Source organism: Panthera pardus, unplaced genomic scaffold, assembly GCF_024362965.1.
Source record: "Panthera pardus isolate Hobbes unplaced genomic scaffold, ASM2436296v1 HiC_scaffold_17, whole genome shotgun sequence".
NCBI lineage: Eukaryota > Metazoa > Chordata > Mammalia > Carnivora > Felidae > Panthera > Panthera pardus.
In genome coordinates, this window is record NW_026526732.1 from 115,725,528 (window position 1) to 115,751,994 (window position 26,467).

Genomic DNA, 26,467 nt, shown 5'->3' on the forward strand with positions numbered 1-26,467 from the left:
TATTATTCTCAATTCTGTGGTAATTACAAGAAACCATTAGATATTAGGTGCATGCCTGCTTTAATAAACGAAAGGTGGCATTAATAGCTTCAAAAGCAGAGGGATTAATATCTTCATTTATTACTATTGATTGATTCTCTGGTCCTGAAAGAGATTTGAGGTGGCATCCCCGTCTGTCTACTTAGTATACGCTCTGTTTCCCCTGCTTAGAATGCCTTCCTTCTCAGCCCTTGTGCCCCTGAGAATTGCTGAGTCATCTTCTGCAAACCCACCCAAATGTTGGCTCCTGGGTATGTTAGCGTGGTTCAGTTATTATGCTTTCTAATGTGAACTCGACCACAGGACACTGTACAACCTGGAACACAGTTGCAATTTTTAGCTGTATCACATGCCATTGATTTGTCTTCCCGGAGGAACAGTAATAAATGACCACAGGCAGGGGACCTATGTCTCACCGGTTAGTTCCGTTTTGAAGCCTAGACCTTGGATTATTTGTAAAGAATGCTCGAAATCTTTACAGGTACCTTGCTAGGGCTGGAGAAACCTAACGAAAACCGTTTGTCAAAGTGGGAGGAGGGGATCACCTGCAGCCCAAGGATTGGAAGGTGTTAAAAGTTCAGATTCCCGGGCGTTGCTCCAGGCTTACCAAGTAAGAATCTCGAGGGTTGATCCCAGAAATTTGTATTTTGATTCTGATGTAACGTTTGATGAGCCTCGTTCGGAAGGAAACTTCTGAAGCTTATGAGTGACAGCATCCACACAGGTATTCTTATTTGCCTATATATTGGCTATAATTTGTGATGAGAGTTCTTCTAAACACCACGGATTGGACGATGCACCGTTATATTATGCAGTATTAAGAAAGAAAAAAGAAACCAACTCTGTTGATTATAATCTTAAGGGTCCGTAAAACCCATTCAGCTGGAGAGATGGTTAAAACATGAGAAAATTTCAGAATCAAAGTAATGTGACAAACTATCTTTCTTTTCTGACCTGACCAGATCTGAGATCAGCGCTCTATATTCTACTTCCTGAAACTTCTTTTTTAAATCCCTGCATTCATCCACCCAACCATTCCTTCCTTCCTTTCACGTATGTCACACAGAGTTACTGACGGCCTACTGTGCCAGGCACTGTGCTTGGCAGAGGCGATATAGTGGCGAATGAGATGTGCCTCGTGGGGCTTCCTCTATAGTGGAAAGGCAGAAACGAAATAAGTAAAGACGCAAGTCAATATCTACCTGCTAATTAAGTGCAATGAAGGACCAAGAGGAATTGTCACCTAGTAGTTACCTGGTAGATAGACACCATCAAAGGAATTGGCCCAGGTCTTAGGATACACCCCTCTGTGGGGTTGATGGGAGTAAACGAACAGTTGTGTCTGAAGAAGCTGGAAGTAATGGCGGGTGGGAGGTGGTTTGCATTAGCTGGACTCACGCCCGGGACTTCCTCAGGCCCAGCACAGAGACATGACTCTCGGAGCGTCCAGTTGACTGACGTCCGGAAAGACCAGCCATCCGCAGGTCTCAGCAGCTGAGCACGGAGGACACCGCAGTCAAGAAGACAAGGGGAGGGCCAGGGGGGAAGGGAAGGCTTTGACTCCTTGGCAGACACAGCCTTTCAGAACCGGCCGCGATGCTGGGTCTTGTCATCCTTTCTTCCAACATTCTCCGGGCTTGAATTCCCTTCTGGGCTCACCACTGCCATTTGCCTTCCTGCCAACTGCACTTAATACCCCGAATCATCAGTGTCAACTCTGAGATGGATTCTTTACGATCCTTAATGTGACAAACTGGATTGATCCCCCGCCCGCTACCTGCCAGCTTGCTGCAATTTCCCCTTCAATCTCTTCTTCCCCCTCGCTCTCGCTTCCTACACTGGGCGGCAAAGGAAAGGCGTTTTCCTGCAAAGGCTCCACGGTGACACTGGGCGGTGAAGCAAGACGACAGGGTTCTGAGTTCCGGAGTCCGCTCTTGCCCTCCTTTCCTCTTCGTGCCAACTGGACGTGGTAGAATTCTGCAGCCGTGGCGGCGGCCTCGACGCACTTCAGTCTTTATTTTGGGAGACTTTGGTACAAAATCGAATCAATCTGGATGCCATCCGGCAGGCTAAAACAAACGAAATGGTAAAAATGTTTATCGCTGAGCCGTGATTTGAATACCCCCCTTCCCCACGCCCGTTACAAAGAAGGGAAGCAGATCAGTTGTCTCTGGGAGATTTAAAATGAAAGGTACTTTTCATCTTAAAAACGGAACTCGGGACGTCGTTTGAGTGTTCTGTGCATTCAGTATTCACGGGGTACAACATGAAAGAAATAACACGGATTTAAAAAAAGATATTATTTTTCTGCTGCACGCTGCTTCTACCAAACCACCTGAGAGGTGATTTGAGAAGGGCATTTTAGAATAAAGACATTGTTCTGACAGCAAATACAAATGAAATAAAATTGGCCCAAGGCTTTGATGCTGGAACCCACATGGAGAGCTGAGACATAGCAACGCGCCAGCTTAATGCACTAGAGGGATAGAACCAGCATAATTTGTAGAAGTGTGTGAAGCAAAGATGAAAGAGGAAAATATTTAAAAAAATTTTTTTTTTTTTAAAAACAGGCACAGAGATTACAACAGACTTTTCTGGTTGTGTTAATTCCTTTACTGCAAGAACTTACCCATAAATATAACAAGGGGACAGAGTTAAGCTATAATATTTTTGTCCCCATTGTCAAGGGAAGATATGTGAGTGGGGAGGAATAAGCTATTTTCCTCTAATTTTTCAGAAAGTGAATAGAACGGGGACGTCTGGCTGGCTCAGGTGGTGGAGCGTGTTGTGGGTTCGGGCCCCGCATTGGGTGTCAAGATTACTTAAAAATACAATCTTGGGGCACCTGGGTGGCTCAGTCCGTTGGGCGTCTGACTTCGGCTCAGGTGATGATCTCGCGGTTTGTGAGTTCGAGCCCCACGTCGGGCTCTGTGCTGACAGCTCAGAGCCTGGAGCCTGCTTCGGATTCTGTGTCTCCCTCTCTCTGCCCCTTCCCCGCTCACGCTGTCTCTCTCTGTCTCTCAATAATACATAAACATTTTTAAAAATCTTTAAAAAAAAAAAAGAAAGTCAATAGAAGAGAAGAGAGGGCTTAAGTCTTTTTTGGGGTACTAATGAGATTCTGGCTTCTGGCTGCAGCATACGACATACTTTGAAACAAACCCTACACATACTCTGAGTGGCCACCCCGATTTTCCTCACCTGTGAGCGTTGCCCTAAGAATTGGGAAGTTGCTTAAAATGGTTTCCAGTCAGTTAGGCATAAAACAAGCAAGAAAGGAACCAAAACAACAAGAAAATGAGACCAAAGCCATCTCAGCCTTTCCAAGTGACCGTGAGTTGTTCCTGATGAGCAGGTATAAGAAGTTTAAGAAATAGGAACTTTCATTGAACACAGCTCTGAAGACGGTCATTTTCCTGTTGGTTTTAGACCCGTCACCAGGTACGGTAGCAGAAGACTGAAGGCAAGATCCTGAGTGCCTTTCCGGTGTGTTGGTGAAAAGCATGCCGTGCAGTGAGAGGTGGTTTTGTCATTCGGGGCAGGCAGAAGGAGACCACCCTTGATAACTAACTGTTCCGATAGACCGCTAAGTCTTTGGCCCCCATTTGAACAGCTAAAGCAACGCTGGCTGAGTTTAGAAAAGATGCTCTTTGATGTGCTTTCCTGCTCTTCAAATGTCTAAACAAACCAAACGAAGGCAAGGCAAAAGCTCGAATTAAAATTGCGTTTTTATCTCATTCCTTAAATAATTAAATTCGTAATTTTTTTTCCCTTCTTAATAGATGATCTATCCTGGAGTGGAGGTCACTTGAGGTGTGCCTGGCACCGGCCACAATGTGAAAATAACACAGCACAAGCTTCGGCACTTATTAGCCGTCTGATCTGGGCAAGATGCTTCGCTTGAAACCTCAGAGTTTTCATACATCAAAATGGGATGAATATCTGCTTTTCAGGGTTGCCAGAAGGATTAAGTGAGATATGTTCAATTGCTTAGCGTAGTGCCTTACACACATGGGCCACAAATAATTTCCCTTCTAAGGATTAATATTTAGATGGTTTTATTTCTCCCAGAAGGCCTATGAGAGGAAAAGTAAAAAGTTCAAGCTTTTCAAGTTTTCCAAGCCTATATTTTTTTTCTCCAACATATACTCTTAGAAAAAATCAAAAGACAAAACTTGAAAGAAAAAAAAGTTACTGTGTTTCTCCTTATCCCTGCTTTTTGCTTTGTACAGTTTTAGTCACCCAAGGCCAACACTGGTCTGTAGGCAGAGGGTCCTTCTTGTGACTTATTGTGACAGGGGCAATCTCCATCACAATGCCTGCGTCACCCCCCTCACTCCCTCCCTCCGTCTCATCACCGAGGCGTTTTATCATCTCATGTCATTACAAGTAGAAGGGTGAGTACAGTAGAATAAGATATGTTGAGGGAGAGACCACATTCACATAGTTTTTTATAGGATATGGTTACAATGTTTCTGTCTTATTACCAGACATTGTGGCTAATCTCTTACTGTGTCTAATTTACGCATTAAACTTTATTATGGGTATGTATGGATAGGAAAAAACATAGCGTATATAAAGCATCGTACTATCTGTGGTTTGAGACATCCTCTGGGGGTCTCGGAACGTGTCCCCCATGGATAAGGGGGGGACTGCCGTATTACCTGTAATCCCACCACTCTTACTATGTGTAAGTTACACATTTTCTGCATTTATTGTAGTCTTTTAAAGACATTTTACCATTAGATACATAGATACATACAATTGCAGCAAGAGTGTATCTTTTCTAAAATCAGCCAGCTTTTCAAATTCAAATGAGAGCAAAAGCAACTACATTTAACTACATAGTAGTCAAAACTTCCGGCACATATAATTTTTATTGGTTGTATATTCCACTTATATCATAAACATGTTTTGCTCTTGAAATTGACATTGAGATAAGTATATTCATGTATTTTCAAAGATGTACTTAACTCCCAAGTGTCTTCTGTAAATACATTTCAGGGCAAATGAATACTCACGTTTTTAGGACTTTGGAAAGACCTGCCAAACTGCTTTCCTATAGAATGGGGTCAATTTATATTCCACAAGCAACGTGAGAACCTCACTTTCTAGTTTCACCTCTGCCTCGTGAATATTGAGTAGCATTATTGAAAAAGTTTTGCAAAAGTGAAAAATGGTATTTTTGCTGTATTAATTTGCATTTCTTTATTACTGCGTTTGAATGCTTTCCTCTTTTGTGAACTGTTTGTTCACACCCTATGCCCATTTGGCTATGGGGACCCTCGTATTTTCTCGCTCATTTAAATGTACTTTCTCTATAGAAAAGAGAAACATTTGCTCATACTTGCTGGGAATATGTTACTAGCTTATCTTTTAGGGTTTTTTTTTTTTAATACATTTGCTTTAAAATTGTATAGTTGTATTTATTCTTTTCTTATGGATTTTTCTTTTCTCTTAAGTTATCCCTTAAGAGAAGTTCCTGGGATTATTAATCATTTTTCTTTTGAAAATTTTGCCACTCAAAGGGTTTCTACACTGTACCAAAAAAAAGCCGATTATTTCCTCTGTGTGTGTGTGTGTGTGTGTGTGTGACTCCAGTTAGAAGGAAACCGTAGAATGGAAGAAAAGATCACAAGCACCAACCTCAAACATAATGAAAATGGTACAAAAGTTTGTGTTTTTTCTTAAAAATTCCAATGCCCATAAAATTTCATTGTGTGGTTTCAAGGCTTGGAGAGAATTAGAGCTACTGACAATAAAACGGAATGTTAAAACCAGCAGGCTTCTTGACAGATGCGAGAAACTATGAGTTCTATGAGGAGCTATTTGAGACAACAAGGGACGGTATAGTGAGACAGAATCTACCCAGACTTAGCGGCTCTCAAACACGTTTCCTATTTGCATTTGCCTGAGCCTGCCTGTGACAGATCTAAGCGAATCTGTGAACAGCCAAAGAGACACGAACGATTTCCAAACAGAAGGAAATCTCTAAGAATGTGATTCTTCCTCAAGCTAGCGGGGAAACAGTATGAAAAGTCTTTCTCAGTGTGTGGTCCCAATTAGGCTATCTGCATATTCTTTAAAGCAAATCTGTAACCCCACCCGCACCCCCACAAACGTAGTTGGCCACATGCACAAATTTCAATAAGCAAGACATTTTTTCCATCTCAGAATGTTCTCTATTTTAAAATTTCCTTTTCGGGGCGCCCAGGTGGCTCGGTCGGTTGAGCGTCCGACTTCGGCTCAGGTCATGATCTCATGGTCCGTGAGTTCGAGCCCCGCGTCGGGCTCTGTGCTGACAGCTCAGAGCCTGGAGCCTGCTTCGGATTCTGTGTCTCCCTCTCTCTCTGCCCCTCCCCTGTTCATGGTCTGTCTCTCTCTGTCTCAAAAATAAATAAACGTTTTGAAAAAAATAAATAAAATTTCCTTTTCAAACATTAATCCTAGAGAGAGAGAGAAATCAAACCAGAAACTCTATACTTTTCAACTCTCTATGTGTCACAAAGTAAGTCATGAAGTCATGGGTTCTGCATGTAGAGGTACTGAGCAAACCGGATTATACAGACAGCGCACCGGGCTGCAAGGAATGTACCGTGTAAGAGGGTCTGTGCTGATTGCACTGTGTAAGGGACATGGAGATAAAGTAAGATAAAGACATTAGCTCAGTATCGGAATGAACCAAGAACACCACACATGATGCATACGTCAGAAGAGATATACATTTATTCACCTAATATGTGTGAGTGTGAGTATACTACGGGTCATTTGTGATTAGCACCAGTCCTTAGGGGACTTTCCGTGGGGCACTCCTTCATGATAAAAACTCTCTCAGTAAGGTGAAATGGAAGAGAAATCCTGCAACTTGCCAACACCACACTTATGACCATGTGTGTAGGTGACTCTACACAATCACCAGCAGAGGTGCTGGAACTGATGATCCTGGGGACGGCAGGAGAAGGTCCATTTGGTCGTCGACACCACGCTAAAGACTTTGGGGTTAATTTCTAAGTGACAGGAGCCAAGAAATACTTTTGGACCGAGGAGGAATTGGTCTGATTCTCGTCTGAGAAAACCCCTTGGGTCAGGTGCGTGAAGACTGGTTTCAAGGGTTTAATCCAGAAAGCAAAGAGAGCAACCGAGAGGACTTTGCAGTGGTCCCAGTGAGAAATGACATGGGACTGGACGAGGAGGGGGTGGATGGACAGCAGGGTGTACCTCCTGTACAAGGCAAGGGTATCAGAATGCGGCGCATACGGGAGCAAGGGAGAATGAGGAGTCAAGAGTAACGTTCAAGGCGTCCGGCATTGTTTGGGACCAAATGTGCATCAGTGCTTCTGAGCTGTTTAAAGCACCAAGAGAGGAAAACGGCACTTGGCGCAGAGGTGAGAAAGGAAAAACAATAAAAGTCCAAAGTGCATCTTTCTAAATGCGCTGAAATACACCGCGTCTTGTGATCTGAACACGCAGGCTGGGATTGCAATTCGTTAGTTTGTACCAAGTGATTTTTGTGTGTGTGATTTTGAGCTTTGGCCTCATCTCTGGGTGGGAGTTCGGTACATCTCCCGCACCCTCACGAGAGCTGATGGGAGGTTGGAAAGATTGCGTTCTATGAAGATCTGCCCACACATGATAATGAAGTTTTCTTTCAGTAGGTCTCTGGGAAGAAACTGTAAGTTATAATGAATGGTAACTTACCAGGGGAACTGTTCCTACTTTCTGAAGATTAGCATCCGTAATGACTTAGAGTCTGAACATAATGGTGTCACGTTCTGAACTTCCATCCTTCATGTTTTCAGTTCTTTGCTGTCAAATGTGAAATATTAGAAGTATAAGAAGACACTTCGGGGTGAAAAATGCCTTTGCTTCCAGGAAAGCTTGCTGTTTTTCCTTTTCATTCCTGCTCACGTGGGAGTAGATATTAGCCCTTCTTGTTCTGTGGCTATTATTTGGGGGGGGGGATTACAAATAGAAGCCAAGAGTGTATTTTAAAAATTGAAGAGCACCAAGACATCACAGCCCGAGTTGGCCATCAAGATTTACAATTACATTTCCATCACAAAGAGCCTGGCCCATCATATTTGGCCACGACCATTTATGTTTTGATTTCTATTTCTTTGGCGGGACAACATCCCAATTAGACAGATGATCATCCCGTTCTGATTTTGGAGCACATCCTTGCTGGCCTAGGTTACTCCAGGGCTCCCGTGGTTCTTCCCTCCACTGTTCCTGCTCTCCATGAATTCTTAGCATATAAGAAGATGACGCAGGTTAATATGCTCAAGGTCCCTTAACCTGGATTATGGCTGAATTACCTGGATGATAGGCCAGAATTTTCCCCGAAATCTCCAGATTCTTATCTTTAAGTGCTTTTCACCTGTGTCGTGTAAATTGCGTGGAGGTGATAGGGGGTGGGTCGAAGGGCAAGGGCCCAGAATTTATTTTTCTCTCCTCGTATCCAGTAACTGGGTCATAATGTCTACTTTAGCCTCCCGGTAGCAAGCAACATTCTTTAAAATACCACACGAAAATCGTAAGTAGAGAAGCATTATTATAAAGGGGGCGTTGTTGCCACGGATTCTGACTCGAGTGGAAAAAGAACCATTTTCATTCAGAACTCCTGTCCTGCGAACACAATAGGTAGCTCCCCCATTCACAGTTGTATATTATGTTGTGCGTGGGTTCAGTGTACATCTTCAGTGAAGGAAATACAAAAGGAGAAACCACCAGACTTGTACTCCTTGTTAAGAAATGAGCCCCACAGTCACAGGACTTCCCCGGTTCTTCAAACCATTGCAAGAAGGAAAAAAAAAAAATTAAAAGTGATTCCACAGACAGATTTTCCTTTCTTCAGGGTAAGAGCTGCATTTCCTTACTTTAAAAATGCTCGTTCATTCAAACAACACGAAATGCTTCCTGGTCTGGATATATAAAATTATTGGATGGCCACTGCCGGCCGTTCATCTGAGACCCCGATGTGCCCCACTCGATTTTTGAGAACCGCTCTGCCACTTAATGTGACAAACACCCAGCCTTGCAGTTTAAGAGATCTTTGAGAAAGGCCATCCCCACATGAAATGAATTTAACAGCGGCAATTTGTCATTTTGCCCTTCCTTTGCTAGGGAAAAAAAATGCTGGTGATTTCTTTTGACTTAAACTGGGCATTCAAAAAGCTGTTTTTATTAATGAATCATATTAAGCCACTAGTGAAAGGCTCGCTGACTCTGTTTAAATAACAGGCTATGATTCCTCTCCCCTCAAGCTCCCCCCTCCCACCCCCATTTGGCTCCGCTGCTATTAATTGAGGAGTTTCTTTGTTTCTTTCCTAATGAAGCTAACAGAACACATCTGTCAGGTGCTCGTATTCTTTGCCTGTCTATAGTATGTAATAGACCAGCTGGAGGCTATAATGCTACACAATACCCCTGGCCGTTACAGCAACTATTTATTCCTGGGCTTTTCCTCCGAAAGGGATTTGAAAAAAAAAAAAAAAAAAGTCTGAAATTTGGGCCTAATTGCTATTTACCCAGCGATAGACACCTGTTCTAGCTGAGACATTGGCTCATGAATCCTACACCTGAGACCTTAGGGAGAGTCGAGGGGAAATTTCAAGCAGCTGGCAGTCCATTTAGATATAGACAGCTTTAGCTTGCGGGGTTTGTGTGTTTCTACGTATAGGCATATATTTTTAAATACTGTATGCTTAGTATGCACACCCATAACCAGAGGGTATATATTAAAAGCCATGTACTATTATTTCACGGTCAATTGCTTATCTGACGGCTGTACGCATCCCGGCGAACAGCTACAACCGTGACCGCTTTCAAAATAGTGCACTGGGGCTGAATTCAGTACCAAGAGCTGTCACATGTCCTTCAAAAAGTCCATTGCAGGCCTCCGGGGAAAAATGTCTTAGGATGAGTCTGGAGAGAAATCGAATTCAACGTAACTTTTCTCGGAGAGAGTCAACTTTGTTTTTTGCCATTCCCCTTGTCAAATAGCTCCCACTTCTCCCCTGAAAGCCCTCTGAACTTGTTTGTCTCTTCCTGTCTTGATCAGAGTGGCCCAATCTTCTGTGTGTGTGTTTACTTCTTGAAATCAGAAACACTATTTGTCCTTCCCACCTTGGTTTGCCTTCCTAACACCTCTTTCGCCCACTAGCGTGAAAGAGAGAGAGTTCATGGTCATAGCGACGACAATTTACCTCTTGGGAAAACCACGAAAGCAGAAAGCAATTTTTAATGGAGGCTCTATGTCACTTACGTTAGAATCCTGCCTCATGTGAAGTGTAGTAGTTGGAAACTGAAGTGTATTAAAATGCGATTCGCTCACCAAAGAGTACTGCCTTGCATTTGTAAGAGAACGGGAATTCCAGTAATAGCGTGGCCATACGTGCATATGTGAAATATCTCCTGACATCACACACTCCAATCTCACCGCCCTCTTTCTGTTTGAGATACGTTTATGGGAAGAGAAGACTGGGGATACAAAGGTTTTAGCTCAGGCTCATTGACAACAGAACAGAAATAAAACGTTATTGCCCTGCTATTTTATCCGGCCTCTCTAACCAGAGAACATCCCTGATGCTGAGGGTTGGCAAGGGGAAGGCGGGGTTAGGTAGGAGGAAGGGAAAAGGAGGGGAGGTGGGTTTTTTTCCTCCCTTGTCTGGCCTTTTGTGTCTTTTTCCCATTCGGTCTGACTTCCGAGCTTTCTGAGGCACACTCCGTTGATATTGACGGAATAGCCTCCCATTTAGGTACCGTTTTGAGAAATTTGGCCTTGCCGAGCTAATCAAATAATTGCTGCCAAACACCATCTAATTTGTTACCAGACGAGAAAATTATTTATTATTTCTCCCAGAGGATACGGGAGCTATATTAGATCCTGGGGTGAATTCGTGAGAATCCGTGAAGTGAAATTAAGAGGGTGTAAGGAGATTTAGAGGCGAGGCAGAAATACGAGTCGTAAAGGCAATAAAGATCAGCTGAGTGATGCCACGTGCACACGCGCACGCGCGCGCGCACACACACACGCACACGCGTGCACACCCGTGCTTGTTACGAAATTCCCCTCGGTCTCATCCGCAGCCAGAGATGACCGAAGAGTCAGAGCCTTAGGAGGTGGCTGGCGACGACAGGAGAGATGGACAGTCCTCACATACAAATGAGCGCTTTGCCTCCGGGCTCACACGGTTGGATGGAGAGCTGATGCAGAGACGGAAATTCATTTCCCCGGGGGAAGGGGAGAAGTGCGCGGGGAACTCGGGGTCACACCAGAACAGGTGATAATGAAATTAGACTTAATGAAGGCTGGAAGAAACCAAGGCCAGATGGGTTGGAGAAACTGCCATCCGAGATGCACGCTGAAACCAGACGCGGTGTCTCCGTGCGGGGAAAATCAATTTTGGGGGGCGCACAGTCCGGAAGTTTGGGGCGAGAGAAGAACCCCACCCTGTCTCGGAGGCGGGTCGTCTCTACTTCCAAGTGACAAGATTTTGAGTGTGGACGATTCCAGGAGGCAGGTTAGGCGACTGAGGGCGAGATGGGTAAGGTGTCTGAGCCTCAGTTTCCTTTCTGGTAAAATGGGGATAATAATACCGACCTTCCTCTTCTTGGGAAGATTAAATGAGATCGTCTTTGCAGAAAACACGGGTACACGGAGTTGGTATCCAATATATAACGTTTTCGTATTTCTTTACAAGTGGTGTCTATTCTTATAAAATTTCCAGTAAAGGCGATGTCAGTTAGCCTACCTGCGTAGTTGTGCACTTTCTAGAACCCTAATAGTGAACATGCCACGTCAGAAAAGATAAACGAACCCTAAATACTTCTTGCTGCTCTTAGTAGGTTTTAATATCTGTGGTGTATTATGAAAGATAAGGATTTTGTCAGGAGGAGACCAGAAACTAAGTGATAGAGAGGTAATACACAGGACAGTTATTTAAATAAGGAGTTAGAGTCATTGCAGGGATCGCCGTGGGTTCTATGATAAAACGGATTTGGGGCTTCGTAGAGGTAATGATCGAGATAGATGAGCAGGCTTTTCCTCCCACCGTTCATAACACCACTCGATTAACTGTCGGGCGAGGCCTTTTGTGGGTCATCGGAGGCCCAAACTCTCGTGTCTCTGGGCTGTGATTCATTCGCCTTCGAGTACCTTTTCCTGGACCTCCGAGAACAAGGAATAGTGTCCCATGCGATAATATGCAACACAGTATCTGTGGCTGTTCAAAATCTTCTGGATCCTCTCTTACCCTCAACACTTCCCACACCGCATCCCTGACATCTACTCGGGACCAGGCTACCTGGGAGCTAGGGTTCAGGCGCCTGGCCAGGGCTCTGCCAGGGCTCTGCCAGTCAGACGTGTCCACATGAGACTTGGATGCCGGTGAAGCATCCTCGGAGACCAGTCTCGGGGCGAGCCTGATGGCAGACACGTACTGTTTTTCGGCACTGGTGCTGGCAATTTCTAACACCCAGTTCTGAATGTTGCGTTATCAAATGGCATTTAGAGTGTGTTTCGATGGCGAAAAGTTGGTGTGGTTGCATCGCTCTCTGGTCCAGATGCCCGGCCCTTCTGAAGATTCTGGGAGCCACACAAAACTTAACAAAATGCTTTTCTTTTTCCATCGGCCAGAGTGATTCCATCGTTTGCTATTAAGACTCTTGACCACTGCTTAGCTGTGACATATTTTTCTTTAATTTTTTTAAATGTTTATTTATTTTTGAGAGAGAGAGAAAGAGAGAGAGAGCACATGAGTGGAGGAGGGGAAGAGAGAGAGAGAGAGAGAGAGAGAGAGAGAGAGAGAGAGAGACAGGGAGAATCTGAAGCAGGCTCCAGGCTCTGAGCTGTCAGCACGGAGACCGATTTGGGGCTCGATCTCATGAACCATGAGATCTCGATAGGAGCCAAAGTTGGACGCTTAACTGACTGAGCCACCCAGGCGTCCCAATGTGTGATATATTTTTCTAAAGCTATTAAGTGTAATGCAAATTTTGCAGTTTAGTAGTGTTGTGGATGTAGGAACTCCCTCCCAAGCATCTATTTGCCCTTCTCTTGGTAATTACCCTGATATTTTGGGGGGATGATGTTGTGATCTATGATTCTGTAGCATAGTCATCTGGCTGGGGACATTAACTCTACCCTGACTCTAGGGACAGGTCATGTGGCTTAAGGCTATGCCAGTTGATATAATTCTACTGTTGGCCGTAGTTATGGAGCAGATATTTGGAGATATACGAGGAAGTGTTCCAGATGTTTCTAGGAAAGATCTCCTCAGAGAATTTCCAGAAACAACTCTTTCTCTCTCCATGCCTATCAAGAAAGATGTAAGTCATGGAGTTATTTGCTGCCTTATTTCATCCACAAGAAAGGAGCCATCTCTAGGATAATATAATAGAATGGAAGACAGAGTGGAAAGCCACAAAGAAGCCATGTACTGGTGACATTATTGGGCCACCAAATCTACCCAGTCCAATAGTCCAGCCTAGATATGGACTTTCTAGTTACAGGAAGCAGTTACTATTAGTTCTGTCTACCGCTTTGCATGGAGTTTTCTGTTACTTGCAATGGAACGCACCCTAACTTACCCAATACTTTTTTTTTTAATGTTTATTTATTTTTGAGAGAGAGAGAGAGGGGGAGAGAGAGAGAGGGAATGAGCAGGGGAGAGGCAGAGAGAGAAGGAGACACAGAATCTGAAGCAGGCTCCAGCTCCGAGTTGTCAGCACAGAGCCCGACACGGGGCTTGAACTCACGAACCGTGAGATTATGACCTGAGTCGAAGTCAAATACTTAACCGACCGAGCCACCCAGGTGCCCCACCAAATACTTTTTTTAAAAAAACCCAGCAGGATGCTACTGATTATATGACTCACCAGTATTTTATAAACTATTAGGGAAACAAAATCTTGCAGTTAAGCTGACACAATGTCTGTTCCTTAGAATTTTTGTTTTGTACTCACTGCAACAGCTCTTCTATATGTATTTAGAGTTTTGTGTTTTTCATTTATTACTTTTGCACATATATTCTTCAACAGGAAAATATCAGTGAGACAAATTTGTCAAATATTCCAAACTTCTTCACATTCTCTCTTTGTCTCTCCAGATCTGTTTGTCTTCCTTTCTCTGGCCCCGTGCCCTGTGGGGCTGACGCTATGGGCTGGATCTCCTGGGCTTCATATCAACTGGGTGCTGGTTGGTTGAGCCAGTGAAGGCGCCATTGTGAAAAGGAAGTTGGGCATGCCTTCTGGCTGTGCCTTAGTGGCTCTGGGAGTAGGTGTTCCCTCTCGGGCTATTGCCTCTCCTGTTCTTACCAAGCTCTTATCAAGATTTCCTCCCCCTATTTCTTCAGTCTGAGAGGTAATAATGGCTTCTTGGTGGGACCACACTTTTGTAAGAAGTCCTTCCCGGGGGCACCTGACTGGCTCAGTTGGTGAAGCATGCAACTCTTGGTCTTGGGGTTGTGAGTTCGAGCCCCAAGATGGGTGGAGAGATTACTTAAAAAAAATAAAATCTTTGTTCTAAAAATTGTTTTGAGTTTATTTACTTATTTTGAGAGAGAGAGAGAGAGAGTGAGCGGGGGGGGGGGGGGGAGAGAAGGAGAGAGAGAATCCCAAACAGGTTCCACACTGTCGGCACAGAGCCCAACACGGAGATCGAACTCACGAACCGTGAGCATGACCTGAGCCGGCTACTTCTTTTTTGTTTTTTAATTTTTTTTGATGTTTATTTTTGAGAGAGAGAGAGAGAGAGAGACAGAGTGTGAGTGGGGGAGGGGCAGAGAGAGAGGGAGACACAGAGTCTGAAGCAGTGAGCCGGCTGCTTCTTAAAGGAGTGGTCACTCCGTACTCCAGTGATACTTTCAAGAAGCAACTTTGAGAGGCAGCCCCATTCCTCGTAGTGACCTGATGTGCTCTCCTATGTGAAAATAAGTCTCTTACGCTCCTGTGCACACGTGTGCCTCCTATTTCGACACCTCTCCTCTCTTCCAATTAGGCCTGGCAAATACTGTCTTCCGAATAGCTCTGCCCCAGCTTTTCCATTTTTCTGCTTTTCCATTTTACACACCGCCGTCGCACTCGTGCCCCCAAACTACCCAGTGCACCCCACCGTCTGCAAGATCAAACCCAACTCTTTGCCGGGCGTTGAAGACCTTGTATTATCTCACCTCCTCCAGATCTATTTTTTTTTTCTTTCTTTGAAAAGCACACAATTTTCTTCTTTTTCAGTTGAGCTCCTGGCACGGACCAGCCACTATTCTAGGAACTATGGAGGCAAACATAAGACAGATATTCTCCACGTTTAGAAGACAGACAGGTAAGCCAATTATTACACCACAGTACAAATGCCACATATACAACCTGTTAGAGCACCCCAGTTTAGGGGCAAAAATTGGGTCGCGTGGACAGTTACAGGTATCATTATTATCTTTTACCGTCATTGAGAAGGGTGACAAGGACCCCGAGCTATCCTACCTGGCGTTAAACCCCTGTTTCCTCACATGACCTCGGCCGTGCGGTCTGAACTCTCTGTGCCTCAGTTTCTTCATTTATAAAATGAGGGTAAGAGCCCGGACCATCTCATAATGTTGTGAGCATTAAATAAATTTTAAAATAGTTGTAGAGTACTTAGAGCTGTGCCTGGAATGCAGTGATGGCTCAGTTAAAGTTAGCTGTTTCAGAGGGCGCAGTGTTTATTCGATTCTTCCCCACAGCAAGACCTTAACTTCTCTTCAAAGCCCTTCCTGCCACCATCCTGCACACACCTACATCTTGTACTTTTGCTGTTCTTGGGCTCCGGCTTTCCTCGGCCACCTGAGGAGAAGGGAGCTTATTATAAAAATGCATGAAGTCTGGTACTGGTCCTCGGAAGCTATCTGATGACCTCAGGGAGGGTGGGGCAGCCGCTTCCCCTTTCACTCTCTTGTGGGCCCCAGGAATTCCACTCTGTGACATTTCTGCCTTTCTCTGCATGCCTCTGTATTTCTCTTATTCACTGGCTACTCTACCCTTTATCTTCTGGAGAGAACCCAACCGACTGGCTCAGAGGTTAGCCTTGCCCAACCAGACAGACTTTAGATGTCATATAGATCTCGTTATATAGATCAATAGCCAGCCCACGACTGGGCCCATCAGGGTGAAATGTTCAACCTGGTCCAATCAAGGGCTCCCCTTGTGCAAGGACCACTCTGCTTTGTTGGCTTGGGGAGCTTGGCTGGATGGTGGGAACTGGGATGCCATATGGGACGGCAAGAGTCACGAGACAGCATACTCTCAGTAGTGAGGCACAAGCTTTGCTCCCGGGGGACCAACATCTCACACTGTGGAGCGGAGTCCTGACCCCGGTTCTCCTGCCCTTCTACGATACCTGGAGAGGAAGGTCCTCTTTTATAACACGAGACCCCAGCTGCCCCTCCGGAGACCCTCTGTCAAGGGCCCACCCTTTACCCCCTTCCTGATGCTCCCGTTGAAACTCTTAAAGCCTGCTCACCATTCTGCCCTCACCTGATCCATGCCAGATTCAAAACTTCCAGCCATCTCCCTCTTTAACCACCAGAGACGTCCCTGCACTTCTTACGGACTGTGCTTTTGGAGGATTTTTTCACAGCGAAGCTGTGATGCTTTTAGTACATGATTTTTCCTTTGCACTGACATTTCTTTTTTTTTTTTTTTAATATTTTTATTTATTTTTTGAGAGAGACACAGAACACTAGCAGGGGAGGGGCAGAGAGAGGGAGAAGCAGAATCTGAAGGAGGCTCCAGGCTCTGAGCCATCAGCACAGAGCCCGACGCGGGGCTCGAACTCACGCACCGTGAGATCATGCCTGAGCTGAAGTCGGACGCTTAACCGACTGTGCCACCCAGGCGCCCTGTGCACTGATATTTCTCATACTTGAAAGATTTTACAGATCATTTGGGTCATCCGTGCAAAACATAGGTTCCTTCTCCCACCCGTAATTTCCAAATTGAGCTCTCCATGAAAGACACTTAGGGTCTGGACACATGGCCCCCAAATCTCATTCCATAAAATAATTTATTTCCTAATTCTCTCTTTCCATAACTCGTAGGCGTTGCAGGTGTGTTTGAGGTGGGAGTGGGTAAGAAGGGCTGGGTGAGGGAACAGGTTTGGGGCCACCACTGGACCACTGGCCACCCAGAGTATCATCCAGGCACCAGTTCCGCTCTGCAAACTATTAGTAGCCTGGGTAAGAGAAGTACGGTGCTGACGTAAGGGTTTAGATCCCAAAAAAGGACGGACTGGTAGACACCGTCCCCACTTCCAGCAACCTTACAGTCAGTAAGTGAACATAAATTGCGATAGGGAACGAGGGAGTGTTCTGGAAGTGTGCATCGGTCAGAAGCTCGGGGAAGGCTTCCCCAGAAAGGCCACATCTGAGCCTGGGCCTGAACAATGAGCGTGTTACCAGGGCTGCGGGTGGTGGGGCAGGGTGAGCACCTCCCGGTGGAAAGCTACAGTGGGGTCCGGCCCAGAGTGTGAGGCCAGCAGGTGTAAGACAGGCGGGAGGGGCAAGAGAGTGCAGATGACTGGTTGCTGTCTTCGATGGCGACATTGTGGAGGGTTCTACAGAGGCGGTGAGGGAGGACAGCTCTCTCCCAAGCCGTGCTGATCAGAATGCAGTGAACAGACTTCTGGGGTGACTGGGGAATCAGGAATTAAAAAAACAACAGGACACACGCACACACATGCGCACACACACATACACACAGAAAACAAACCATCCCCAAACAAAACAGGTAACTCTGACAAAGTTAGGGAACTTTGTACTTTAGAAACCAATAGCAAAGGGAAATTCAAACAACAGATTCTGCTTTAGGGCTGTCTATACGTAATAGAAACCAGCGTATCATATTATAACAACATTTATAGAGCTACTTAAAAAATAAAAAATTCAAGGCACATTTACTGAGTTTGGGAGCAACTACGTTAATTAGGTAGTCATATGGCTGGTGAACATAATGAAACATATTTTGGTTTTCTTCTTTCAACTTGCAAACACAACAAAGCAGGATTTTCGGTTTGTTTATTTGTTTTTTTTTTGATCAACCAAACTGTTTTTCAACGCAGTGAAAGTAGTTTCTCAGACCTGTTTGTAAATTTTTAGGTCAAACTTAATTCAGCAAACTTAATTTAAAATTATCTTCTAGTATGTGTTTCTCTTATTCTTTTTTTTAAAGTTTATTTATTTTTGAGAGAGAGACAGCATGAGTGGGGGAGGGACAGAGAGAGAAGGAGAGAGAGAGAGAGAGAGAGAGAGAGAGAGAGAATCCCAAGCAGGCTCTGCACACCAGCACACAGCCCGACACAGGGCTCGAACCCAAGAAACCATGCGATCATGACCTGAGCTGAAGCCAAGAGTCGCAGGCCCAACTGACTGAGCCACCCAGGCGCCCTCTTATTCTAATCATCTTTCCCGTTTTAATGGCCAAACTCAATCAGTTGGATACCTTTTTAACACAGATCCTTGCTCTATTTGTATGAGAGTCCCGGTTTTAACTTATTGACAACTGCTCTTGGACAGTGGATTTGTCTGGTAAAGTCTAGCATAAAGTGGCTCAGGCGTAAAACGTATTGGCTTAGAGGATACGCAGCACCCCTCCCAATTGTACGAGTCCCCAAGGGTCCTCACCTCTATTCTGTGCACCCAATGGATGTGACGCTCCCGGGGAAATCTGACGTCGGTCAAAACGTCGAAGTCTCAGGTTCTTTCGGACTCAAACACTATGAATTTTCTAGATGTCACCATTTTTTCTGACCGATCTGTGGTGTTTGTGGCCATGGTGATGAATGCTACATCATGCTAATATCATTTACATAATAATAACTTACCTAATGGAGCTTGACAGTCAGAGAGACTAAAAGGTGGGCAGGAAAGGGGAACCTAGCCCGCTGGGGGCTGTAGGGAGTTGGCACGACTGGCTTGAGGATGAGGGGACAAGGGAAACCGGCCTGGCTATGGATAGGTAGTGAGATCAGCTTGCAATGGGAGGGGTTCAGAATAGGCTTATATCATGAACTGATGGGAGGAGAAAAGGTTATGTCACTACCAATGACTCTCCTTTTAAAAGTGATTGGAGATGAAATTTTAAATTGTCATGTAAATACATTTTCAAACATGAGTGACTATGCTCTGTGTTCCTACAGTGGAAAGAATCACCTTTTAAAAATAATAGGAATGTGGCACGCCTGGGTGGCTCAGTCGGGTAAGCGTCTGACTTTAGCCCAGGTCATGATCTCACTGTTTGAGAGTTGGAGCCCCACGTCAGGCTCTGTGCTGATGGCATGGAGCCTGCTACAGATCCTCTGCCCCCTCTCTCTGCTCCTCCCCTGCTTGCATATTCTCTCTCAAAAATAAAGAACCATTAAAAAAATAACAGGAATATGTAAAGAACTGCGGAAAGACACAAAAGGGTATTGTGTTAGAATTCTCTGGACAAACTTGCGTCCCATCAGTGATTTGGACAAAATCTGCACATTCCTAAAGCAACGGAATGTAGCAATACATTAATAAGAAGGCAGGGGGCTAAGCTGTTTCATGTTATTGCAGTCTGATATTATTTACCGGAGAATATTCTTGATTAAGAAGAAAAAAACACTGAGGCTCAGGAAACATTAGAAGTCTGTAAAGGTTTTATCTTCTGTGTTTAATATTTTTCTTTTTGTTTGATTTGGTAAGGAACCCCAAGAAAGGGGTGTGATGCCTCAGTAACAAAGCAGGGTGGCTGATAGAAAAGAGTAAAAAGTCGGTTGAAAGTAATCCTGGGTCATGTCCCTTGCTTGCCAATTGGGACTTTGACTTTTTTCCTGCCTCGGTTCTCATTCAGTTTCTTCAGTTATTTCGAATGCACGCTTTTGCATTCGATTGACATTGCGAGTGTTTATTCTCCTACACTGCAATCCAACCTATATTTTCACTTTTTCTAAAAGGAAGGCGTTGGTTTTTCTACCAGTGCCCATAGTCGATAAGCGGCTGTCGCTGTGTATCGCAGGGTAAGGAAGACATAGCCATATTCCGTGGGCAGGGGTGAGGACAAACGAAGTAACTAAAGAAATCATCAACATACCTTGGGTAGGAAAAGCCCTTATTGCTTCCAGATTACCCTAAAGCAAGAGTCTAAGAAAAGGAATGTTAGTTCTGCGGGTGGGTGGTACATTCAAGGGACCACAGTAGGCATTTTTTTTTTCCATGTCTGAGAAAGCAAAGTCTAGGAAAAGCATTCAAGAGACTCCCTTGAGATGATGTTACTAGAAAATGATGTCTGAGACCTGGGGAGAATTTAAAGTAGGCTACTATGGACACCTATAGATAGCATCAAACAGCTTCCATTTGGCTGCCTAGGTGGGAAATGACAACCCCTGGATGTGATCAAAGCCCTCCCCCCCCCCCCCCAGTTCTCCGGGGTTCCCCCATGAGTGGAACCATCGTAGCTCATTTAGATGCCACGCAGTATTTGGCAGGGGAAGGAGCTTCTTTCCTCCCGGTGCTTAACCTCCTTTCCCTTGGATACAAATGTCAATATTGGATTTAGTCTGGTTGAATGAATGTGTCAGAGGGGGAGATTAGTGACTGGCAGTCACAAAAGGGTTTTTCAATTGGCAAAAGTAAATTTCTCACCAATGAATCAAAACAGTTTGAGGTGGAAAAGAAGCAAGGGGAAAAAAAAAGCCTTGCCAAGTTGAGTCATGATGCCTCATTTAATGGATCTGAAAACTTCAGGATGGGCAGTTTATCTGGAAGCTACTGGATTCAGCCAGCAGGAAGCGGGGGTGGAGGGGCGATGAGGGAAAGAGAGCATAGACCTTCATATCCTCAACAGAGCATTTTCTGTGCGAAGTCTCAGTATATTATCTCTTTTTATGACATAAAACCATCCATTGCCTAGCTTCGGATGATCAGAGTGCCTAGTTTATTATAACAATCCTTAGACCACTTAACGTAATAAGTTAAAATGATGGAAGTTTTTATTTTTATGGATGGTTACATTCATGCCTTTAGAAATTGGTTATGCTGTTTGCCTTGGTGTTTATTTGTTTGCTTTGAGTGCTTTTTTTAACAGTCATGCATCTCTGCTTTGGTCGAGTAAATGTAGGTGGTTCCCACTACAGAATCACCTTTTCTGTACAATTCACACTTGTGGCATAATTGCTAAGGCCATTGTGTCTGTGGTCACATTAATGCTTCCGGTCATTTTCAATATTAGGGGCATGTGGATTTCAAGGAATCTGTGTTCTAGAGTGGAAGGAAGAAGGAAAGACAACCTCTGGGGTGTAGTTATTGATTTATTAATTGAAAGCACTTCTGATTTATCCTTTTCAGGTTTAGCAAAACACATTAACAGTTATAAACTTAAAAGTTTCAAGAAGGGAATTTGAAGGTTATGGGAGAAGTGTGGGAAGTACCAAGTGTTCAACTCTGTAGATTCCTTGAGAGCTGCTGGCAGAATGTTTAGAAAAGTGGCCTCCGCGTCCTCAGAAAACATCATTTTCATACACTACCCACATGTATTACATCTAAATTCAAGGCTATTGCCAAAGGACTGAAGAAAGAAATCGGTCAATTGGCTAAACCCTAGCGTTAGAGACTTGCTGCCTCCCTGAATTTTCTATATCAAAAGATAAACAACACCCGAGAAGTCTCTATGAGATTCATCAAAAAGACTTTGGAGGGTGGGGGAAGGGGCGCCTGGGTGCCTCAGTCACTTAAGCATCTGACTTTGGCTTAGGCTGCAATCTCCTGGTTCGTGGGTTCAAGCCCCACGTTGGGCTCTGTGCGGACAGCTCAGAGATGGAGCCTACTTCAGATTCTGTGTCTTCTTGGGGCACCTGAGTGTCTCAGTTGATTAAGCGTCTGACCCTTGTTTTCAGCTCAGGTCATGATCTCATGGTTTGTGAGTTTGAGCCCCACATTGGGTTCTGTGCTGGCAGCGTGGAACTTGCTTGGGATTCTCTCTCCCCCTCTCTCTCTGCTCCTCCCCAACTCGTACTCTCTTTCGCTCTCAAAAATAAGTAACATTTTTAAAAAGCCTTCTATCTTTCTTCTAGTAAAGAATAATCAAGCCATACAAGTTAGCGTTAGGTTTGGTCACGTATAACAAAACCCCACCAGCACTAATGTCTTTAACACACAAGGTTCCTTCTCGCACCTGAAATAGGTCCCGAGGTTCATGGGTGGAAGACCATTATGGAGGCTCCATGTGTGATCGGGACCCTTGATGGTTCTCTCTTGGCATCTGCCATCCTTTTCCCTGGCACCTTAACAAGGTACAGGTACTTGTAACTCTAAGTACTTTAAGAAGTTCTTTTGTAAGAGACAGGTACATAAAATGTAACTATAATGAATAAATAAAATAATAAGGGCATAGCAATAAGAAATATTTTTTCTTTCTTAAAGAATTTAGGAAGAATAATTGCCATAAAGCAGAAAAAAAATATGCGTGGGAAAAGAGTTTTGTGTGTGTGTGTGTGTGTGCGTGTTGTGTTTGTTGTGGTTGTTAGCATTTCTTTATCTCCCTCTCTCTTATTTCTCACAATTAGCCAGACAATAACCCTGGCAATTCTTTCTCCAAAGTATTGTTTCAATTTTTCCTTCTTTCTTTCACATCCCCACTGATACTTCCCCTTCCCTGAAAATGTCTGAACTACTGCAGATTTTGAAAGATTTTGAAATGGTGTTTTTTTTCCATTTTTTTCTTTGATATTATTCTCATTTTGTCATTTTGCCTTAAAAAATTTAGGAGCTCTTGTCAGCCATAGGATAAATTTGGGACTCCTTAGCTTGGCATCCAAGACCCTTCACAATCTTTCCAGTGTTTTCTACAAAGATCTCCCTGTCCCCAACTAAACTATCTCCCTCATATTTCTTGAGCTCACTGATTCTATATCTTTACACACATTCTTTCCCCTCTCTAGAATGCCTTATGTATTTATGTTAAGAATCTATCCATTCCCAGGGCACCTGGGTGACTCAATCAGTTAAGAGTCCAACTCTTCATCTCAGCTCAGGTCTTGATCTTGGGGTCACGAGTTCAAGCCCCACATTGAGCTGCATGCTGGGCATGGGGCCTTCTTAAAAAGAATCTATCCATTCCCTACCTCACACCCATTAGGACAGCTACTATAAAGCAAACAAACAAACAAACAAACAAACAAAGAGTAGCAGGTGTTAGAGAGGAATTGGAGAAATTGGAACCCTGTGACACTGTGGGTAAGAATGTAGAATGGTGCAGCCACTATGGAAAACAGTCTGGTGAGTCCTGAAAAATTGAAAAATAAAACTACCATATGATCCAGTAATTCTACTTCTGGGTATGTATCCAAAGGAATTGAAAACAGAATCTTGAAGAGACACGTGTACACCCATATTTATAGCAGCATTATTTACAGCAGCCAAAAGGTAGAAACAACTCAGGTGTCCTTTGACAGATAAATGGATACACAAAATGTGGCATAAACACACAATGGAAAATTATTCACCCTTAAAAAAGGAAGGACATTCAGACACATGTGATCACATGAATGAACCTTGAGGACATTGTGCTAAGTGAAATAAGCGAGTCACAAAAGGACACATACTGGATCATTCCACTTATATGAGATAACTAGAGTGGTCAACTTCACGGAGACAGAAAGTGGAATGGGGGATCCAGGGGTTGGAGGAAGGCAAGGGTGGAGACTTACTGTTTAACAGGTGTGGAGTTTCAGTGTTGCAGGATGAAAAGAGTTCCGGAGATGGGTGGTGGTGGTGGTTCACAATAATGCAACAGTACTCGATGGCACTGAACTGAAAACACTGAAAAATGGTGAAGATGGTAAATTTCATGTTATGTACATTGTAACACATTTAAGGAAAAAAAATCGCATTCCTTTAAAAGAGCTCACGTTCTACTTGTGCTTCAAAGCTTTCCCCAACCCATCCCAAGCTGAAATGCTTCTTTTCCTCTCAGATCTATGCTAGGGGGGGCATTTGACCCTGTGTAAAAATGGGAACAGATCTGGCTTTTCCCCACTCACTGAGTCATTTCACTTCTGAGCGGTGAGTTTAGGAGAAGAAACTGGGCGTGTTTAAGACACATCTGATGGCTTCTACCTTTCTCATCGACCTATTTATGGAGGCTGTTCTCTGGGGTCCTAATAGTAGCTGTCCTAATGGTATAGTAGCTGTCCTAATGGGTGTGAGGTAGGGAATGGATAGATTGTTTTTAAGAAGGCCCCATGCCCAGCATGCAGCCCAATGTGGGGCTTGAACTCGTGACCCCAAAGAACAGGTACAGCTTGTCGTTGTCCACTGGGACAGGGATTCCGAGGTAAATCAGTCTAACTCTGGGGAATACCAAAAGCATACCTAGCTACACATCTATGACCACATTGTTTATCACTTAAAAAGTTGATATTTTCATTTTTTTTTTGTCAGCTCCTATGTCTTATTTTTTAAGTTCATCCAAACTCTATTGAAAAAGGAGTGTTTTGTACCGAGTGTCTAAAACCTTAATAATATACAGCATATATATCTATACATACATACATATATATGGGTCTGTGTATATATATGTATCTGTGTGTGTGTGTATATATAGATAGATACATCTGCATGTATATCCATATCTAAGTTTAGATATAGATATAACTTTCCTTCAGCATATTGCTATTCTAAATTCCCACTGGTCCCAGGCACCACGACCTTGCCCAAGGCTTTGTGCCGTGATGCATTCAACAGGGTCAGAGATCCCTGTTCTAAAACACAGGTGGAAATTGGCAGCCATGAGCCAAATATGACCTGTAGTTATGAGTTTTTGATCGGCTTTTTAAAAATTAGTTACCAACATTTAAAAATTGAGAGATTTCAGAGAACAACTTGACCTCTGACTTCTCTTTAAGAATTAGATCAGCCTTGAGTCTCTGTTGGTAGAAAGCAAAATGCCTCTGAAACTGATCAGTTGCAGCCCTGAGAGACAAGGCACTCTTTCTGGTTTCCCATGGACCTACCCTCTCCTTTGCATCTTATATGACTTACTGGTCCTGCAGGCTCTTGTATTTGCAACTTTTTTTTTTTGGGCAACTGCTGCTCTAAAAATTAAAAAAAAATTATTTATTTTTGAGAGTGGGGAGACAGTCTGAGCAGGAGAAGGGCAGAGAGAGAGAGAGAGAGAGGGAGACACGGAATCTGAAGCAGGCTCCAGGCTCCGAGCTGTCAGCACAAAAGCCCAGACCTGCATGGGGCTCAAACTCACGAACCTGCGAGATCATGACCTGAGACAAAGTCCCATGCTTAACCGACTGAGCCACCCAGGCGCACCTCTGAGAAAGAATATTTTCACATATTACACTTAATTGTAATAAGACATTTCCTTCAGGTCAGGAGTGATTTCTGGATGCTGATATTGGAGATCCTAGCCTGTGTAGTTAGTTAAGAAAAGGAGAAAAATTATTTAAGAAAGGATAAGGAAGAAACAAAATTGACATTATTGATGAAGGGTATGATTTTCTAGGTAGAAAATCCAAGATAAAATACCAGAATCAATAAAAGAGTTCAGCAAGATTGTTATTATATAATATTCGTATTGACACAACACAAAATCAATGTGCAAGAGCAACTAACTATTACAGGTCTAGCTAGCTATCGTTCTGAATGATAAATCTAAAAAAATGCACAATAAATTTATGGAGAAATTTATAAAAATTTACAAAAGACATTTTAAAAGACCCTAATACGTTAAAAGGGACATGTGTTCATGAAAAGTTAAAATTCAATATTGTAAACTCAAAATTAATTTATAAATTCAAGGCAATGCTAATTAAAATCCTAAGAGGTTTCAGTTTTGTTTTTATGAAACTCAAAATGTACATTCTAAAATTTATATTGAAAATACGGAGCCAGGACTAAGAAAAACAATTTTGTAAAAGAACAAGGGAGCATAAGCTTAATAACTTGATATCAGGAGCTAGTATTAGGTTGAATCATAAGAAATTTCTGTTTCTTTTCTAGTAATCGTAATTTGTAAGATATCGGCAATTCACCACAGAATTCAACCTGTACTAATTGAGACAGCCTAATATTGACCAAGTAATGAGTAAAAAGATCAATGGAAAAAAATTAAAGACGAGAAGTAGACACCACATGTATATGGAGACATGACACTGTACAGCATTAATTTTCAGTGGAGAAAGGATAGATGAATAAATAAATGGTTCCGGAACAATTTGTTACCCATGCAAAATAATGAGAATCCATACTATTGTCTGTAATAAAAATGAAAGATTTTTTTTCCTCCAAAGTTGAAAGACACTGATATGTATGAAATACTTAAATGTGAAAGGGAAACTATACAATAATATAATTAGGAGGCAAAGTGAGAGACTATGTATGTAGTATCAAGGAAAGGAAGAATTTGTTAAAGAAAACACAAGCAG